This window comes from Phoenix dactylifera, chromosome 4 (genome assembly GCF_051530095.1).
Source record: "Phoenix dactylifera cultivar Ajwa chromosome 4, Ajwa_hap1_PhDact_Kaust_v1.1, whole genome shotgun sequence".
NCBI classification, from domain to species: Eukaryota; Viridiplantae; Streptophyta; class Magnoliopsida; order Arecales; family Arecaceae; genus Phoenix; species Phoenix dactylifera.
In genome coordinates, this window is record NC_143193.1 from 35,339,095 (window position 1) to 35,353,348 (window position 14,254).

General features: G+C 49.4%; 35 non-coding genes and 4 pseudogenes across 35 annotated transcripts; all 39 read right to left on the bottom strand.

Moving 5' to 3' along the window:
• Positions 1 to 67: 67 nt before the first annotated feature.
• LOC149757592 (5S ribosomal RNA) lies at positions 68 to 186 on the bottom strand. Its single transcript, XR_016404313.1, has one exon. It is a non-coding gene; the product is annotated as a 5S ribosomal RNA (ribosomal RNA).
• Positions 187 to 433: 247 nt separating this feature from the next.
• LOC149757593 (5S ribosomal RNA) lies at positions 434 to 551 on the bottom strand (annotated as a pseudogene).
• A 246-nt stretch (positions 552 to 797) lies between these two features.
• On the bottom strand, positions 798 to 916 carry LOC149757594 (5S ribosomal RNA). Its single transcript, XR_016404324.1, has one exon. It is a non-coding gene; the product is annotated as a 5S ribosomal RNA (ribosomal RNA).
• Positions 917 to 1,162: 246 nt separating this feature from the next.
• Positions 1,163 to 1,281, bottom strand: LOC149757595 (5S ribosomal RNA). The gene has a single exon (XR_016404335.1). It is a non-coding gene; the product is annotated as a 5S ribosomal RNA (ribosomal RNA).
• A 248-nt stretch (positions 1,282 to 1,529) lies between these two features.
• On the bottom strand, positions 1,530 to 1,648 carry LOC149757596 (5S ribosomal RNA). Its single transcript, XR_016407195.1, has one exon. It is a non-coding gene; the product is annotated as a 5S ribosomal RNA (ribosomal RNA).
• Positions 1,649 to 1,894: 246 nt separating this feature from the next.
• LOC149757597 (5S ribosomal RNA) lies at positions 1,895 to 2,013 on the bottom strand. Its single transcript, XR_016404339.1, has one exon. It is a non-coding gene; the product is annotated as a 5S ribosomal RNA (ribosomal RNA).
• A 247-nt stretch (positions 2,014 to 2,260) lies between these two features.
• Positions 2,261 to 2,379, bottom strand: LOC149757598 (5S ribosomal RNA). The gene has a single exon (XR_016407259.1). It is a non-coding gene; the product is annotated as a 5S ribosomal RNA (ribosomal RNA).
• A 246-nt stretch (positions 2,380 to 2,625) lies between these two features.
• LOC149757599 (5S ribosomal RNA) lies at positions 2,626 to 2,744 on the bottom strand. The gene has a single exon (XR_016404343.1). It is a non-coding gene; the product is annotated as a 5S ribosomal RNA (ribosomal RNA).
• A 246-nt stretch (positions 2,745 to 2,990) lies between these two features.
• Positions 2,991 to 3,109, bottom strand: LOC149757600 (5S ribosomal RNA). The gene has a single exon (XR_016404354.1). It is a non-coding gene; the product is annotated as a 5S ribosomal RNA (ribosomal RNA).
• A 248-nt stretch (positions 3,110 to 3,357) lies between these two features.
• Positions 3,358 to 3,476, bottom strand: LOC149757601 (5S ribosomal RNA). Its single transcript, XR_016407196.1, has one exon. It is a non-coding gene; the product is annotated as a 5S ribosomal RNA (ribosomal RNA).
• Positions 3,477 to 3,722: 246 nt separating this feature from the next.
• Positions 3,723 to 3,841, bottom strand: LOC149757602 (5S ribosomal RNA). The gene has a single exon (XR_016403045.1). It is a non-coding gene; the product is annotated as a 5S ribosomal RNA (ribosomal RNA).
• A 246-nt stretch (positions 3,842 to 4,087) lies between these two features.
• On the bottom strand, positions 4,088 to 4,206 carry LOC149757603 (5S ribosomal RNA). The gene has a single exon (XR_016404364.1). It is a non-coding gene; the product is annotated as a 5S ribosomal RNA (ribosomal RNA).
• Positions 4,207 to 4,453: 247 nt separating this feature from the next.
• On the bottom strand, positions 4,454 to 4,572 carry LOC149757604 (5S ribosomal RNA). The gene has a single exon (XR_016408338.1). It is a non-coding gene; the product is annotated as a 5S ribosomal RNA (ribosomal RNA).
• Positions 4,573 to 4,818: 246 nt separating this feature from the next.
• On the bottom strand, positions 4,819 to 4,937 carry LOC149757605 (5S ribosomal RNA). Its single transcript, XR_016402824.1, has one exon. It is a non-coding gene; the product is annotated as a 5S ribosomal RNA (ribosomal RNA).
• A 246-nt stretch (positions 4,938 to 5,183) lies between these two features.
• Positions 5,184 to 5,302, bottom strand: LOC149757606 (5S ribosomal RNA). Its single transcript, XR_016404375.1, has one exon. It is a non-coding gene; the product is annotated as a 5S ribosomal RNA (ribosomal RNA).
• A 246-nt stretch (positions 5,303 to 5,548) lies between these two features.
• Positions 5,549 to 5,667, bottom strand: LOC149757607 (5S ribosomal RNA; annotated as a pseudogene).
• A 246-nt stretch (positions 5,668 to 5,913) lies between these two features.
• LOC149757608 (5S ribosomal RNA) lies at positions 5,914 to 6,032 on the bottom strand. The gene has a single exon (XR_016400659.1). It is a non-coding gene; the product is annotated as a 5S ribosomal RNA (ribosomal RNA).
• Positions 6,033 to 6,280: 248 nt separating this feature from the next.
• Positions 6,281 to 6,399, bottom strand: LOC149757609 (5S ribosomal RNA). The gene has a single exon (XR_016408207.1). It is a non-coding gene; the product is annotated as a 5S ribosomal RNA (ribosomal RNA).
• A 246-nt stretch (positions 6,400 to 6,645) lies between these two features.
• Positions 6,646 to 6,764, bottom strand: LOC149757610 (5S ribosomal RNA). Its single transcript, XR_016404383.1, has one exon. It is a non-coding gene; the product is annotated as a 5S ribosomal RNA (ribosomal RNA).
• Positions 6,765 to 7,011: 247 nt separating this feature from the next.
• LOC149757611 (5S ribosomal RNA) lies at positions 7,012 to 7,130 on the bottom strand. The gene has a single exon (XR_016407260.1). It is a non-coding gene; the product is annotated as a 5S ribosomal RNA (ribosomal RNA).
• Positions 7,131 to 7,376: 246 nt separating this feature from the next.
• Positions 7,377 to 7,495, bottom strand: LOC149757612 (5S ribosomal RNA). Its single transcript, XR_016404394.1, has one exon. It is a non-coding gene; the product is annotated as a 5S ribosomal RNA (ribosomal RNA).
• Positions 7,496 to 7,741: 246 nt separating this feature from the next.
• LOC149757613 (5S ribosomal RNA) lies at positions 7,742 to 7,860 on the bottom strand. The gene has a single exon (XR_016404402.1). It is a non-coding gene; the product is annotated as a 5S ribosomal RNA (ribosomal RNA).
• Positions 7,861 to 8,106: 246 nt separating this feature from the next.
• Positions 8,107 to 8,225, bottom strand: LOC149757614 (5S ribosomal RNA; annotated as a pseudogene).
• Positions 8,226 to 8,471: 246 nt separating this feature from the next.
• Positions 8,472 to 8,590, bottom strand: LOC149757615 (5S ribosomal RNA). Its single transcript, XR_016404415.1, has one exon. It is a non-coding gene; the product is annotated as a 5S ribosomal RNA (ribosomal RNA).
• Positions 8,591 to 8,837: 247 nt separating this feature from the next.
• Positions 8,838 to 8,956, bottom strand: LOC149757616 (5S ribosomal RNA). Its single transcript, XR_016404426.1, has one exon. It is a non-coding gene; the product is annotated as a 5S ribosomal RNA (ribosomal RNA).
• A 248-nt stretch (positions 8,957 to 9,204) lies between these two features.
• LOC149757617 (5S ribosomal RNA) lies at positions 9,205 to 9,323 on the bottom strand. Its single transcript, XR_016411855.1, has one exon. It is a non-coding gene; the product is annotated as a 5S ribosomal RNA (ribosomal RNA).
• A 246-nt stretch (positions 9,324 to 9,569) lies between these two features.
• Positions 9,570 to 9,688, bottom strand: LOC149757618 (5S ribosomal RNA). The gene has a single exon (XR_016404436.1). It is a non-coding gene; the product is annotated as a 5S ribosomal RNA (ribosomal RNA).
• A 246-nt stretch (positions 9,689 to 9,934) lies between these two features.
• LOC149757619 (5S ribosomal RNA) lies at positions 9,935 to 10,053 on the bottom strand. Its single transcript, XR_016404441.1, has one exon. It is a non-coding gene; the product is annotated as a 5S ribosomal RNA (ribosomal RNA).
• Positions 10,054 to 10,300: 247 nt separating this feature from the next.
• LOC149757620 (5S ribosomal RNA) lies at positions 10,301 to 10,419 on the bottom strand. Its single transcript, XR_016408339.1, has one exon. It is a non-coding gene; the product is annotated as a 5S ribosomal RNA (ribosomal RNA).
• A 246-nt stretch (positions 10,420 to 10,665) lies between these two features.
• On the bottom strand, positions 10,666 to 10,784 carry LOC149757621 (5S ribosomal RNA). Its single transcript, XR_016404443.1, has one exon. It is a non-coding gene; the product is annotated as a 5S ribosomal RNA (ribosomal RNA).
• A 245-nt stretch (positions 10,785 to 11,029) lies between these two features.
• Positions 11,030 to 11,148, bottom strand: LOC149757622 (5S ribosomal RNA). Its single transcript, XR_016404450.1, has one exon. It is a non-coding gene; the product is annotated as a 5S ribosomal RNA (ribosomal RNA).
• Positions 11,149 to 11,394: 246 nt separating this feature from the next.
• LOC149757623 (5S ribosomal RNA) lies at positions 11,395 to 11,513 on the bottom strand (annotated as a pseudogene).
• Positions 11,514 to 11,759: 246 nt separating this feature from the next.
• On the bottom strand, positions 11,760 to 11,878 carry LOC149757624 (5S ribosomal RNA). Its single transcript, XR_016404461.1, has one exon. It is a non-coding gene; the product is annotated as a 5S ribosomal RNA (ribosomal RNA).
• Positions 11,879 to 12,126: 248 nt separating this feature from the next.
• Positions 12,127 to 12,245, bottom strand: LOC149757625 (5S ribosomal RNA). The gene has a single exon (XR_016411856.1). It is a non-coding gene; the product is annotated as a 5S ribosomal RNA (ribosomal RNA).
• Positions 12,246 to 12,491: 246 nt separating this feature from the next.
• Positions 12,492 to 12,610, bottom strand: LOC149757626 (5S ribosomal RNA). Its single transcript, XR_016404472.1, has one exon. It is a non-coding gene; the product is annotated as a 5S ribosomal RNA (ribosomal RNA).
• Positions 12,611 to 12,856: 246 nt separating this feature from the next.
• Positions 12,857 to 12,975, bottom strand: LOC149757627 (5S ribosomal RNA). The gene has a single exon (XR_016404483.1). It is a non-coding gene; the product is annotated as a 5S ribosomal RNA (ribosomal RNA).
• Positions 12,976 to 13,222: 247 nt separating this feature from the next.
• On the bottom strand, positions 13,223 to 13,341 carry LOC149757628 (5S ribosomal RNA). The gene has a single exon (XR_016408340.1). It is a non-coding gene; the product is annotated as a 5S ribosomal RNA (ribosomal RNA).
• Positions 13,342 to 13,587: 246 nt separating this feature from the next.
• On the bottom strand, positions 13,588 to 13,706 carry LOC149757629 (5S ribosomal RNA). The gene has a single exon (XR_016401186.1). It is a non-coding gene; the product is annotated as a 5S ribosomal RNA (ribosomal RNA).
• Positions 13,707 to 13,952: 246 nt separating this feature from the next.
• LOC149757630 (5S ribosomal RNA) lies at positions 13,953 to 14,071 on the bottom strand. The gene has a single exon (XR_016412590.1). It is a non-coding gene; the product is annotated as a 5S ribosomal RNA (ribosomal RNA).
• Between the last annotated feature and the right edge of the window lie 183 nt (positions 14,072 to 14,254).

A 14,254-nucleotide genomic window follows, 5' to 3' on the forward strand; every position in this document is an offset into this window, starting at 1 on the left:
AAAGCCAAAAGCCAAAAAATTAAAAATAAATGTTATCGAAAAAGAAAAAAGCGGGCAAAAAATAAAAGGGGTGCAACACGAGGACTTCCCAGGGGGTCACCCATCCTAGTACTACTCTCGCCCAAGCACGCTTAACTGCGGAGTTCTGATGGGATCCGGTGCATTAGTGCTGGTATGATCGCACCCATGATATGCCCTTCGAAACTCCCATTTATGACAAAGCAGCAGACCTCGACGGCCCGAGACATTCGCGCTGCCGGGGCCGTTCTGGCGTAGGATTCAACGTGCTGGTCCCGCTATGCGGCATGGCACCGCCAGTCTCCGGACCCAGTTTATTGTCGGGGGAAAAAAATTATCCGAAGAGGAAAAGCCAAAAGCCAAAAAATTAAAAATAAATATTATCAAAAAATAAAAAAGCGGGCAAAAAATAAAAAGGGTGCAACATGAGGACTTCCCAGGGGGTCACCCATCCTAGTACTACTCTCCCCAAGCACGCTTAACTGCGGAGTTCTGATAGGATCCGGTGCATTAGTGCTGGTATGATCGCACCCAAGACATGCCCTTCGAAACTCCCTTTTATGACAAAGTAGCAGACCTCGACGGCCCGAGACATTCGCGCTGCCGGAGCCGTTCTGGCGTAGGATTCAACACGCTGTTCCGCTATGCGGCATGGCACCGCCAGTCTCCGGACTCAGTTTATTTTCGGAGGAAAAAAATTATCCGAAGAGGAAAAGCCAAAAGCCGAAAAATAAAAAATAAATGTTATCAAAAAATAAAAAAGCGGGCAAAAAATAAAAGGGGTGCAACACGAGGACTTCCCAGGGGGTCACCCATCCTAGTACTACTCTCGCCCAAGCACGCTTAACTGCGGAGTTCTGATGGGATCCGGTGCATTAGTGCTGGTATGATCGCACCCATGACATGCCCTTCGAAACTCCCTTTTATGACAAAGCAGCAGACCTCGACGGCCCGAGACATTCGCGCTGCCGGGGCCGTTCTGGCGTAGGATTCAACGCGCTGTTCTGCTATGCGGCATGGCACCGCGAGTCTCCGGACTCAGTTTATTTTCGGGGGAAAAAAATTATCCAAAGAGGAAAAGCCAAAAGCCGAAAAATTAAAAATAAATATTATCAAAAAATAAAAAAGCGGGCAAAAAATAAAAGGGGTGCAACACGAGGACTTCCCAGGGGGTCACCCATCCTAGTACTACTCTCGCCCAAGCACGCTTAACTGCGGAGTTCTGATGGGATCCGGTGCATTAGTGCTGGTATGATCGCACCCATGACATGCCCATCGAAACTCCCTTTTATGACAAAGCAGCAGACCTCGACGGCCCGAGACATTCGCGCCGCCGGGGCCGTTCTGGCGTAGGATTCAACGCGCTATTCCCGCTATGCGGCATGGCACCGCCAGTCTCCGGACTCAGTTTATTTTCGGGGAAAAAAAATTATCCGAAGAGGAAAAGCCAAAAGCCGAAAAATTAAAAATAAATATTATCAAAAAATAAAAAAGTGGAGAAAAAAATAAAAAGGGTGCAACACGAGGACTTCCCAGGGGGTCACCCATCCTAGTACTACTCTCGCCCAAGCACGCTTAACTGCGGAGTTCTGATGGGATACGGAGCATTAGTGCTGGTATGATCGCACCCATGACATGCCCTTCGAAACTCCCTTTTATGACAAAGCAGCAGACCTAGACGGCCCGAGACATTCGCGCTGCCGGGGCCGTTCTGGCGTAGGATTCAACGCGCTGTTCCGCTATGCGGCATGGCACCGCGAGTCTCCGGACTCAGTTTATTTTCGAGGGAAAAAAATTATCCGAAGAGGAAAAGCCAAAAGCCAAAAAATTAAAAATAAATGTTATCAAAAAAGAAAAAAGCGGGCAAAAAATAAAAGGGGTGCAACACGAGGACTTCCCAGGGGGTCACCCATCCTAGTACTACTCTCGCCCAAGCACGCTTAACTGCGGAGTTCTGATGGGATCCGGTGCATTAGTGCTGGTATGATCGCACCCATGATATGCCCTTCGAAACTCCCATTTATGACAAAGCAGCAGACCTCGACGGCCCGAGACATTCGCGCTGCCGGGGCCGTTCTGGCGTAGGATTCAACGTGCTGGTCCCGCTATGCGGCATGGCACCGCCAGTCTCCGGACCCAGTTTATTGTCGGGGGAAAAAAATTATCCGAAGAGGAAAAGCCAAAAGCCAAAAAATTAAAAATAAATATTATCAAAAAATAAAAAAGCGGGCAAAAAATAAAAAGGGTGCAACATGAGGACTTCCCAGGGGGTCACCCATCCTAGTACTACTCTCGCCCAAGCACGCTTAACTGCGGAGTTCTGATAGGATCCGGTGCATTAGTGCTGGTATGATCGCACCCAAGACATGCCCTTCGAAACTCCCTTTTATGACAAAGTAGCAGACCTCGACGGCCCGAGACATTCGCGCTGCCGGGGCCGTTCTGGCGTAGGATTCAACACGCTGTTCCGCTATGCGGCATGGCACCGCCAGTCTCCGGACTCAGTTTATTTTCGGGGGAAAAAAATTATCCGAAGAGGAAAAGCCAAAAGCCGAAAAATAAAAAATAAATGTTATCAAAAAATAAAAAAGCGGGCAAAAAATAAAAGGGGTGCAACACGAGGACTTCCCAGGGGGTCACCCATCCTAGTACTACTCTCGCCCAAGCACGCTTAACTGCGGAGTTCTGATGGGATCCGGTGCATTAGTGCTGGTATGATCGCACCCATGACATGCCCTTCGAAACTCCCTTTTATGACAAAGCAGCAGACCTCGACGGCCCGAGACATTCGCGCTGCCGGGGCCGTTCTGGCGTAGGATTCAACGCGCTGTTCTGCTATGCGGCATGGCACCGCGAGTCTCCGGACTCAGTTTATTTTCGGGGGAAAAAAATTATCCAAAGAGGAAAAGCCAAAAGCCGAAAAATTAAAAATAAATATTATCAAAAAATAAAAAAGCGGGCAAAAAATAAAAGGGGTGCAACACGAGGACTTCCCAGGGGGTCACCCATCCTAGTACTACTCTCGCCCAAGCACGCTTAACTGCGGAGTTCTGATGGGATCCGGTGCATTAGTGCTGGTATGATCGCACCCATGACATGCCCATCGAAACTCCCTTTTATGACAAAGCAGCAGACCTCGACGGCCCGAGACATTCGCGCCGCCGGGGCCGTTCTGGCGTAGGATTCAACGCGCTATTCCCGCTATGCGGCATGGCACCGCCAGTCTCCGGACTCAGTTTATTTTCGGGGAAAAAAAATTATCCGAAGAGGAAAAGCCAAAAGCCGAAAAATTAAAAATAAATATTATCAAAAAATAAAAAAGTGGAGAAAAAAATAAAAAGGGTGCAACACGAGGACTTCCCAGGGGGTCACCCATCCTAGTACTACTCTCGCCCAAGCACGCTTAACTGCGGAGTTCTGATGGGATACGGAGCATTAGTGCTGGTATGATCGCACCCATGACATGCCCTTCGAAACTCCCTTTTATGACAAAGCAGCAGACCTAGACGGCCCGAGACATTCGCGCTGCCGGGGCCGTTCTGGCGTAGGATTCAACGCGCTGTTCCGCTATGCGGCTTGGCACCGCGAGTCTCCGGACTCAGTTTATTTTCGGGGAAAAAAAATTATCCGAAGAGGAAAAGCCAAAAGCCGAAAAATTAAAAATAAATATTATCAAAAAATAAAAAAGCGGGCAAAAAATAAAAGGGGTGCAACACGAGGACTTCCGAGGGGGTCACCCATCCTAGTACTACTCTCGCCCAAGCACGCTTAACTGCGGAGTTCTGATGGGATCCGGTGCATTAGTGCTGGTATGATCGCACCCATGACATGCCCATCGAAACACCCTTTTATGACAAAGCAGCAGACCTCGACGGCCCGAGACATTCGCGCTGCCGGGGCCGTTCTGGCGTAGGATTCAATGCGCTGTTCCGCTATGCGGCATGGCACCGCGAGTCTCCGGACTCAGTTTATTTTCGAGGGAAAAAAATTATCCGAAGAGGAAAAGCCAAAAGCCAAAAAATTAAAAATAAATGTTATCAAAAAAGAAAAAAGCAGGCAAAAAATAAAAGGGGTGCAACACGAGGACTTCCCAGGGGGTCACCCATCCTAGTACTACTCTCGCCCAAGCACGCTTAACTGCGGAGTTCTGATGGGATCCGGTGCATTAGTGCTGGTATGATCGCACCCATGATATGCCCTTCGAAACTCCCTTTTATGACAAAGCAGCAGACCTCGACGGCCCGAGACATTCGCGCTGCCGGGGCCGTTCTGGCGTAGGATTCAACGCGCTGGTCCCGCTATGCGGCATGGCACCGCCAGTCTCCGGACCCAGTTTATTGTCGGGGGAAAAAAATTATCCGAAGAGGAAAAACCAAAAGCCAAAAAATTAAAAATAAATATTATCAAAAAATAAAAAAGCGGGCAAAAAATAAAAAGGGTGCAACATGAGGACTTCCCAGGGGGTCACCCATCCTAGTACTACTCTCGCCCAAGCACGCTTAACTGCAGAGTTCTGATAGGATCCGGTGCATTAGTGCTGGTATGATCGCACCCAAGACATGCCCTTCGAAACTCCCTTTTATGACAAAGTAGCAGACCTCGACGGCCCGAGACATTCGCGCTGCCGGGGCCGTTCTGGCGTAGGATTCAACACGCTGTTCCGCTATGCGGCATGGCACCGCTAGTCTCCGGACTCAGTTTATTTTCGGGGGAAAAAAATTATCCGAAGAGGAAAAGCCAAAAGCAGAAAAATAAAAAATAAATGTTATCAAAAAATAAAAAAGCGGGCAAAAAATAAAAGGGGTGCAACACGAGGACTTCCCAGGGGGTCACCCATCCTAGTACTACTCTCGCCCAAGCACGCTTAACTGCGGAGTTCTGGTGGGATCCGGTGCATTAGTGCTGGTATGATCGCACCCATGACATGCCCTTCGAAACTCCCTTTTATGACAAAGCAGCAGACCTCGACGGCCCGAGACATTCACGCTGCCGGGGCCGTTCTGGCGTAGGATTCAACGCGCTGTTCCGCTATGCGGCATGGCACCGCCAGTCTCCGGACTCAGTTTATTTTCGGGGGAAAAAAATTATCCGAAGAGGAAAAGCCAAAAGCCGAAAAATAAAAAATAAATGTTATCAAAAAATAAAAAAGCGGGCAAAAGATAAAAGGGGTGCAACACGAGGACTTCCCAGGGGGTCACCCATCCTAGTACTACTCTCGCCCAAGCACGCTTAACTGCGGAGTTCTGATGGGATCCGGTGCATTAGTGCTGGTATGATCGCACCCATGACATGCCCTTCGAAACTCCCTTTTATGACAAAGCAGCAGACCTCGACGGCCCGAGACATTCGCGCTGCCGGGGCCGTTCTGGCGTAGGATTCAACGCGCTGTTCCGCTATGCGGCATGGCACCGCCAGTCTCCGGACTCAGTTTATTTTCGGGGGGAAAAAATTATCCGAAGAGGAAAAGCCAAAAGCCAAAAAATTAAAAATAAATATTTTCAAAAAATAAAAAAGCGGGCAAAAAATAAAAAGGGTGCAACACGAGGACTTCCCAGGGGGTCACCCATCCTAGTACTTCTCTCGCCCAAGCACGCCTAACTGCGGAGTTATGATGGGATCCGGTGCATTAGTGCTGGTATGATCGCACCCATGACATGCCCTTCGAAACTCCCTTTTATGACAAAGCAGCAGACCGCGACGGCCCGAGACATTCGCGCTGCCGGGGCCGTTCTGGCGTAGGATTCAACGCGCTGTTCCGCTATGCGGCATGGCACCGCGAGTCTCCGGACTCAGTTTATTTTCGGGGGAAAAAAATTATCCAAAGAGGAAAAGCCAAAAGCCAAAAAATTAAAAATAAATATTATCAAAAAATAAAAAAGCGGGCAAAAAATAAAAGGGGTGCAACACGAGGACTTCCCAGGGGGTCACCCATCCTAGTACTACTCTCGCCCAAGCACGCTTAACTGCGGAGTTCTGATGGGATCCGGTGCATTAGTGCTGGTATAATCGCACCCATGACATGCCCATCGAAACTCCCTTTTATGACAAAGCAGCAGACCTCGACGGCCCGAGACATTCGCGCCGCCGGGGCCGTTCTGGCGTAGGATTCAACGCGCTATTCCCGCTATGCGGCATGGCACCGCCAGTCTCCGGACTCAGTTTATTTTCGGGGAAAAAAAATTATCCGAAGAGGAAAAGCCAAAAGCCGAAAAATTAAAAATAAATATTATCAAAAAATAAAAAAGTGGAGAAAAAAATAAAAAGGGTGCAACACGAGGACTTCCCAGGGGGTCACCCATCGTAGTACTACTCTCGCCCAAGCACGCTTAACTGCGGAGTTCTGATGGGATACGGAGCATTAGCGCTGGTATGATCGCACCCATGACATGCCCTTCGAAACTCCCTTTTATGACAAAGCAGCAGACCGCGACGGCCCGAGACATTCGCGCTGCCGGGGCCGTTCTGGCGTAGGATTCAACGCGCTGTTCCGCTATGCGGCATGGCACCGCGAGTCTCCGGACTCAGTTTATTTTCGAGGGAAAAAAATTATCCGAAGAGGAAAAGCCAAAAGCCAAAAAATTAAAAATAAATGTTATCAAAAAAGAAAAAAGCGGGCAAAAAATAAAAGGGGTGCAACACGAGGACTTCCCAGGGGGTCACCCATCCTAGTACTACTCTCGCCCAAGCACGCTTAACTGCGGAGTTCTGATGGGATCCGGTGCATTAGTGCTGGTATGATCGCACCCATGATATGCCCTTCGAAACTCCCATTTATGACAAAGCAGCAGACCTCGACGGCCCGAGACATTCGCGCTGCCGGGGCCGTTCTGGCGTAGGATTCAACGTGCTGGTCCCGCTATGCGGCATGGCACCGCCAGTCTCCGGACCCAGTTTATTGTCGGGGGAAAAAAATTATCCGAAGAGGAAAAGCCAAAAGCCAAAAAATTAAAAATAAATATTATCAAAAAATAAAAAAGCGGGCAAAAAATAAAAAGGGTGCAACATGAGGACTTCCCAGGGGGTCACCCATCCTAGTACTACTCTCGCCCAAGCACGCTTAACTGCGGAGTTCTGATAGGATCCGGTGCATTAGTGCTGGTATGATCGCACCCAAGACATGCCCTTCGAAACTCCCTTTTATGACAAAGTAGCAGACCTCGACGGCCCGAGACATTCGCGCTGCCGGGGCCGTTCTGGCGTAGGATTCAACACGCTGTTCCGCTATGCGGCATGGCACCGCCAGTCTCCGGACTCAGTTTATTTTCGGGGGAAAAAAATTATCCGAAGAGGAAAAGCCAAAAGCCGAAAAATAAAAAATAAATGTTATCAAAAAATAAAAAAGCGGGCAAAAAATAAAAGGGGTGCAACACGAGGACTTCCCAGGGGGTCACCCATCCTAGTACTACTCTCGCCCAAGCACGCTTAACTGCGGAGTTCTGATGGGATCCGGTGCATTAGTGCTGGTATGATCGCACCCATGACATGCCCTTCGAAACTCCCTTTTATGACAAAGCAGCAGACCTCGACGGCCCGAGACATTCGCGCTGCCGGGGCCGTTCTGGCGTAGGATTCAACGCGCTGTTCCGCTATGCGGCATGGCACCGCCAGTCTCCGGACTCAGTTTATTTTCGGGGGAAAAAAATTATCCGAAGAGGAAAAGCCAAAAGCCGAAAAATAAAAAATAAATGTTATCAAAAAATAAAAAAGCGGGCAAAAAATAAAAGGGGTGCAACACGAGGACTTCCCAGGGGGTCACCCATCCTAGTACTACTCTCGCCCAAGCACGCTTAACTGCGGAGTTCTGATGGGATCCGGTGCATTAGTGCTGGTATGATCGCACCCATGACATGCCCTTCGAAACTCCCTTTTATGACAAAGCAGCAGACCTCGACGGCCCGAGACATTCGCGCTGCCGGGGCCGTTCTGGCGTAGGATTCAACGCGCTGTTCCGCTATGCGGCATGGCACCGCCAGTCTCCGGACTCAGTTTATTTTCGGGGGGAAAAAATTATCCGAAGAGGAAAAGCCAAAAGCCAAAAAATTAAAAATAAATATTATCAAAAAATAAAAAAGCGGGCAAAAAATAAAAAGGGTGCAACACGAGGACTTCCCAGGGGGTCACCCATCCTAGTACTTCTCTCGCCCAAGCACGCCTAACTGCGGAGTTATGATGGGATCCGGTGCATTAGTGCTGGTATGATCGCACCCATGACATGCCCTTCGAAACTCCCTTTTATGACAAAGCAGCAGACCGCGACGGCCCGAGACATTCGCGCTGCCGGGGCCGTTCTGGCGTAGGATTCAACGCGCTGTTCCGCTATGCGGCATGGCACCGCCAGTCTCCGGACTCAGTTTATTTTCGGGAGAAAAAAATTATCCGAAGAGGAAAAGCCAAAAGCCGAAAAATTAAAAATAAATATTATCAAAAAATAAAAAAGCGGGCAAAAAATAAAAGGGGTGCAACACGAGGACTTCCCAGGGGGTCACCCATCCTAGTACTACTCTCGCCCAAGCACGCTTAACTGCGGAGTTCTGATGGGATCCGGTGCATTAGTGCTGGTATGATCGCACCCATGACATGCCCATCGAAACTCCCTTTTATGACAAAGCAGCAGACCTCGACGGCCCGAGACATTCGCGCCGCCGGGGCCGTTCTGGCGTAGGATTCAACGCGCTATTCCCGCTATGCGGCATGGCACCGCGAGTCTCCGGACTCAGTTTATTTTCGGGGGGAAAAAATTATCCGAAGAGGAAAAGCCAAAAGCCAAAAAATTAAAAATAAATGTTATCAAAAAAGAAAAAAGCAGGCAAAAAATAAAAGGGGTGCAACACGAGGACTTCCCAGGGGGTCACCCATCCTAGTACTACTCTCGCCCAAGCACGCTTAACTGCGGAGTTCTGATGGGATCCGGTGCATTAGTGCTGGTATGATCGCACCCATGACATGCCCATCGAAACTCCCTTTTATGACAAAGCAGCAGACCTCGACGGCCCGAGACATTCGCGCCGCCGGGGCCGTTCTGGCGTAGGATTCAACGCGCTATTCCCGCTATGCGGCATGGCACCGCCAGTCTCCGGACTCAGTTTATTTTCGGGGGAAAAAAATTATCCGAAGAGGAAAAGCCAAAAGCCGAAAAATTAAAAATAAATATTATCAAAAAATAAAAAAGTGGAGAAAAAAATAAAAAGGGTGCAACACGAGGACTTCCCAGGGGGTCACCCATCCTAGTACTACTCTCGCCCAAGCACGCTTAACTGCGGAGTTCTGATGGGATCCGGTGCATTAGTGCTGGTATGATCGCACCCATGACATGCCCTTCGAAACTCCCTTTTATGACAAAGCAGCAGACCTCGACGGCCCGAGACATTCGCGCTGCCGGGGCCGTTCTGGCGTAGGATTCAACGCGCTGTTCCGCTATGCGGCATGGCACCGCGAGTCTCCGGACTCAGTTTATTTTCGGGGAAAAAAAATTATCCGAAGAGGAAAAGCCAAAAGCCGAAAAATTAAAAATAAATATTATCAAAAAATAAAAAAGCGGGCAAAAAATAAAAGGGGTGCAACACGAGGACTTCCCAGGGGGTCACCCATCCTAGTACTACTCTCGCCCAAGCACGCTTAACTGCGGAGTTCTGATGGGATCCGGTGCATTAGTGCTGGTATGATCGCACCCATGACATGCCCTTCGAAACTCCCTTTTATGACAAAGCAGCAGACCTCGACGGCCCGAGACATTCGCGCTGCCGGGGCCGTTCTGGCGTAGGATTCAACGCGCTGTTCCGCTATGCGGCATGGCACCGCGAGTCTCCGGACTCAGTTTATTTTCGAGGGAAAAAAATTATCCGAAGAGGAAAAGCCAAAAGCCAAAAAATTAAAAATAAATGTTATCAAAAAAGAAAAAAGCAGGCAAAAAATAAAAGGGGTGCAACACGAGGACTTCCCAGGGGGTCACCCATCCTAGTACTACTCTCGCCCAAGCACGCTTAACTGCGGAGTTCTGATGGGATCCGGTGCATTAGTGCTGGTATGATCGCACCCATGATATGCCCTTCGAAACTCCCTTTTATGACAAAGCAGCAGACCTCGACGGCCCGAGACATTCGCGCTGCCGGGGCCGTTCTGGCGTAGGATTCAACGCGCTGGTCCCGCTATGCGGCATGGCACCGCCAGTCTCCGGACCCAGTTTATTGTCGGGGGAAAAAAATTATCCGAAGAGGAAAAACAAAAAGCCAAAAAATTAAAAATAAATATTATCAAAAAATAAAAAAGCGGGCAAAAAATAAAAAGGGTGCAACATGAGGACTTCCCAGGGGGTCACCCATCCTAGTACTACTCTCGCCCAAGCACGCTTAACTGCAGAGTTCTGATAGGATCCGGTGCATTAGTGCTGGTATGATCGCACCCAAGACATGCCCTTCGAAACTCCCTTTTATGACAAAGTAGCAGACCTCGACGGCCCGAGACATTCGCGCTGCCGGGGCCGTTCTGGCGTAGGATTCAACACGCTGTTCCGCTATGCGGCATGGCACCGCTAGTCTCCGGACTCAGTTTATTTTCGGGGGAAAAAAATTATCCGAAGAGGAAAAGCCAAAAGCAGAAAAATAAAAAATAAATGTTATCAAAAAATAAAAAAGCGGGCAAAAAATAAAAGGGGTGCAACACGAGGACTTCCCAGGGGGTCACCCATCCTAGTACTACTCTCGCCCAAGCACGCTTAACTGCGGAGTTCTGGTGGGATCCGGTGCATTAGTGCGGGTATGATCGCACCCATGACATGCCCTTCGAAACTCCCTTTTATGACAAAGCAGCAGACCTCGACGGCCCGAGACATTCGCGCTGCCGGGGCCGTTCTGGCGTAGGATTCAACGCGCTGTTCCGCTATGCGGCATGGCACCGCCAGTCTCCGGACTCAGTTTATTTTCGGGGAAAAAAATTATCCGAAGAGGAAAAGCCAAAAGCCGAAAAATAAAAAATAAATGTTATCAAAAAATAAAAAAGCGGGCAAAAAATAAAAGGGGTGCAACACGAGGACTTCCCAGGGGGTCACCCATCCTAGTACTACTCTCGCCCAAGCACGCTTAACTGCGGAGTTCTGATGGGATCCGGTGCATTAGTGCTGGTATGATCGCACCCATGACATGCCCTTCGAAACTCCCTTTTATGACAAAGCAGCAGACCTCGACGGCCCGAGACATTCGCGCTGCCGGGGCCGTTCTGGCGTAGGATTCAACGCGCTGTTCCGCTATGCGGCATGGCACCGCCAGTCTCCGGACTCAGTTTATTTTCGGGGGGAAAAAATTATCCGAAGAGGAAAAGCCAAAAGCCAAAAAATTAAAAATAAATATTTTCAAAAAATAAAAAAGCGGGCAAAAAATAAAAAGGGTGCAACACGAGGACTTCCCAGGGGGTCACCCATCCTAGTACTTCTCTCGCCCAAGCACGCCTAACTGCGGAGTTATGATGGGATCCGGTGCATTAGTGCTGGTATGATCGCACCCATGACATGCCCTTCGAAACTCCCTTTTATGACAAAGCAGCAGACCGCGACGGCCCGAGACATTCGCGCTGCCGGGGCCGTTCTGGCGTAGGATTCAACGCGCTGTTCCGCTATGCGGCATGGCACCGCCAGTCTCCGGACTCAGTTTATTTTCGGGGGAAAAAAATTATCCGAAGAGGAAAAGCCAAAAGCCGAAAAATTAAAAATAAATATTATCAAAAAATAAAAAAGCGGGCAAAAAATAAAAGGGGTGCAACACGAGGACTTCCCAGGGGGTCACCCATCCTAGTACTACTCTCGCCCAAGCACGCTTAACTGCGGAGTTCTGATGGGATCCGGTGCATTAGTGCTGGTATGATCGCACCCATGACATGCCCATCGAAACTCCCTTTTATGACAAAGCAGCAGACCTCGACGGCCCGAAACATTCGCGCCGCCGGGGCCGTTCTGGCGTAGGATTCAACGCGCTATTCCCGCTATGCGGCATGGCACCGCCAGTCTCCGGACTCAGTTTATTTTCGGGGGAAAAAAATTATCCGAAGAGGAAAAGCCAAAAGCCGAAAATTTAAAAATAAATATTATCAAAAAATAAAAAAGTGGAGAAAAAAATAAAAAGGGTGCAACACGAGGACTTCCCAGGGGGTCACCCATCCTAGTACTACTCTCGCCCAAGCACGCTTAACTGCGGAGTTCTGATGGGATCCGGTGCATTAGTGCTGGTATGATCGCACCCATGACATGCCCTTCGAAACTCCCTTTTATGACAAAGCAGCAGACCTCGACGGCCCGAGACATTCGCGCTGCCGGGGCCGTTCTGGCGTAGGATTCAACGCGCTGTTCCGCTATGCGGCATGGCACCGCGAGTCTCCGGACTCAGTTTATTTTCGGGGGAAAAAAATTATCCGAAGAGGAAAAGCCAAAAGCCGAAAAATTAAAAATAAATATTATCAAAAAATAAAAAAGCGGGCAAAAAATAAAAGGGGTGCAACACGAGGACTTCCCAGGGGGTCACCCATCCTAGTACTACTCTCGCCCAAGCACGCTTAACTGCGGAGTTCTGATGGGATCCGGTGCATTAGTGCTGGTATGATCGCACCCATGACATGCCCATCGAAACACCCTTTTATGACAAAGCAGCAGACCTCGACGGCCCGAGACATTCGCGCTGCCGGGGCCGTTCTGGCGTAGGATTCAATGCGCTGTTCCGCTATGCGGCATGGCACCGCGAGTCTCCGGACTCAGTTTATTTTCGAGGGAAAAAAATTATCCGAAGAGGAAAAGCCAAAAGCCAAAAAATTAAAAATAAATGTTATCAAAAAAGAAAAAAGCAGGCAAAAAATAAAAGGGGTGCAACACGAGGACTTCCCAGGGGGTCACCCATCCTAGTACTACTCTCGCCCAAGCACGCTTAACTGCGGAGTTCTGATGGGATCCGGTGCATTAGTGCTGGTATGATCGCACCCATGATATGCCCTTCGAAACTCCCTTTTATGACAAAGCAGCAGACCTCGACGGCCCGAGACATTCGCGCTGCCGGGGCCGTTCTGGCGTAGGATTCAACGCGCTGGTCCCGCTATGCGGCATGGCACCGCCAGTCTCCGGACCCAGTTTATTGTCGGGGGAAAAAAATTATCCGAAGAGGAAAAACCAAAAGCCAAAAAATTAAAAATAAATATTATCAAAAAATAAAAAAGCGGGCAAAAAATAAAAAGGGTGCAACATGAGGACTTCCCAGGGGGTCACCCATCCTAGTACTACTCTCGCCCAAGCACGCTTAACTGCAGAGTTCTGATAGGATCCGGTGCATTAGTGCTGGTATGATCGCACCCAAGACATGCCCTTCGAAACTCCCTTTTATGACAAAGTAGCAGACCTCGACGGCCCGAGACATTCGCGCTGCCGGGGCCGTTCTGGCGTAGGATTCAACACGCTGTTCCGCTATGCGGCATGGCACCGCTAGTCTCCGGACTCAGTTTATTTTCGGGGGAAAAAAATTATCCGAAGAGGAAAAGCCAAAAGCAGAAAAATAAAAAATAAATGTTATCAAAAAATAAAAAAGCGGGCAAAAAATAAAAGGGGTGCAACACGAGGACTTCCCAGGGGGTCACCCATCCTAGTACTACTCTCGCCCAAGCACGCTTAACTGCGGAGTTCTGATGGGATCCGGTACATTAGTGCTGGTATGATCGCACCCATGACATGCCCTTCGAAACTCCCTTTTATGACAAAGCAGCAGACCTCGACGGCCCGAGACATTCGCGCTGCCGGGGCCGTTCTGGCGTAGGATTCAACGCGCTGTTCCGCTATGCGGCATGGCACCGCCAGTCTCCGGACTCAGTTTATTTTCGGGGGAAAAAAATTATACGAAGAGGAAAAGCCAAAAGCCGAAAAATAAAAAATAAATGTTATCAAAAAATAAAAAAGCGGGCAAAAAATAAAAGGGGTGCAACACGAGGACTTCCCAGGGGGTCACCCATCATAGTACTACTCTCGCCCAAGCACGCTTAACTGCGGAGTTCTGATGGGATCCGGTGCATTAGTGCTGGTATGATCGCACCCATGACATGCCCTTCGAAACTCCATTTTATGACAAAGCAGCAGACCTCGACGGCCCGAGACATTCGCGCTGCCGGGGCCGTTCTGGCGTAGGATTCAACGCGCTGTTCCGCTATGCGGCATGGCACCGCGAGTCTCCGGACTCAGTTTATTTTCGGGGAAAAAAAATTATCCGAAGAGGAAAAG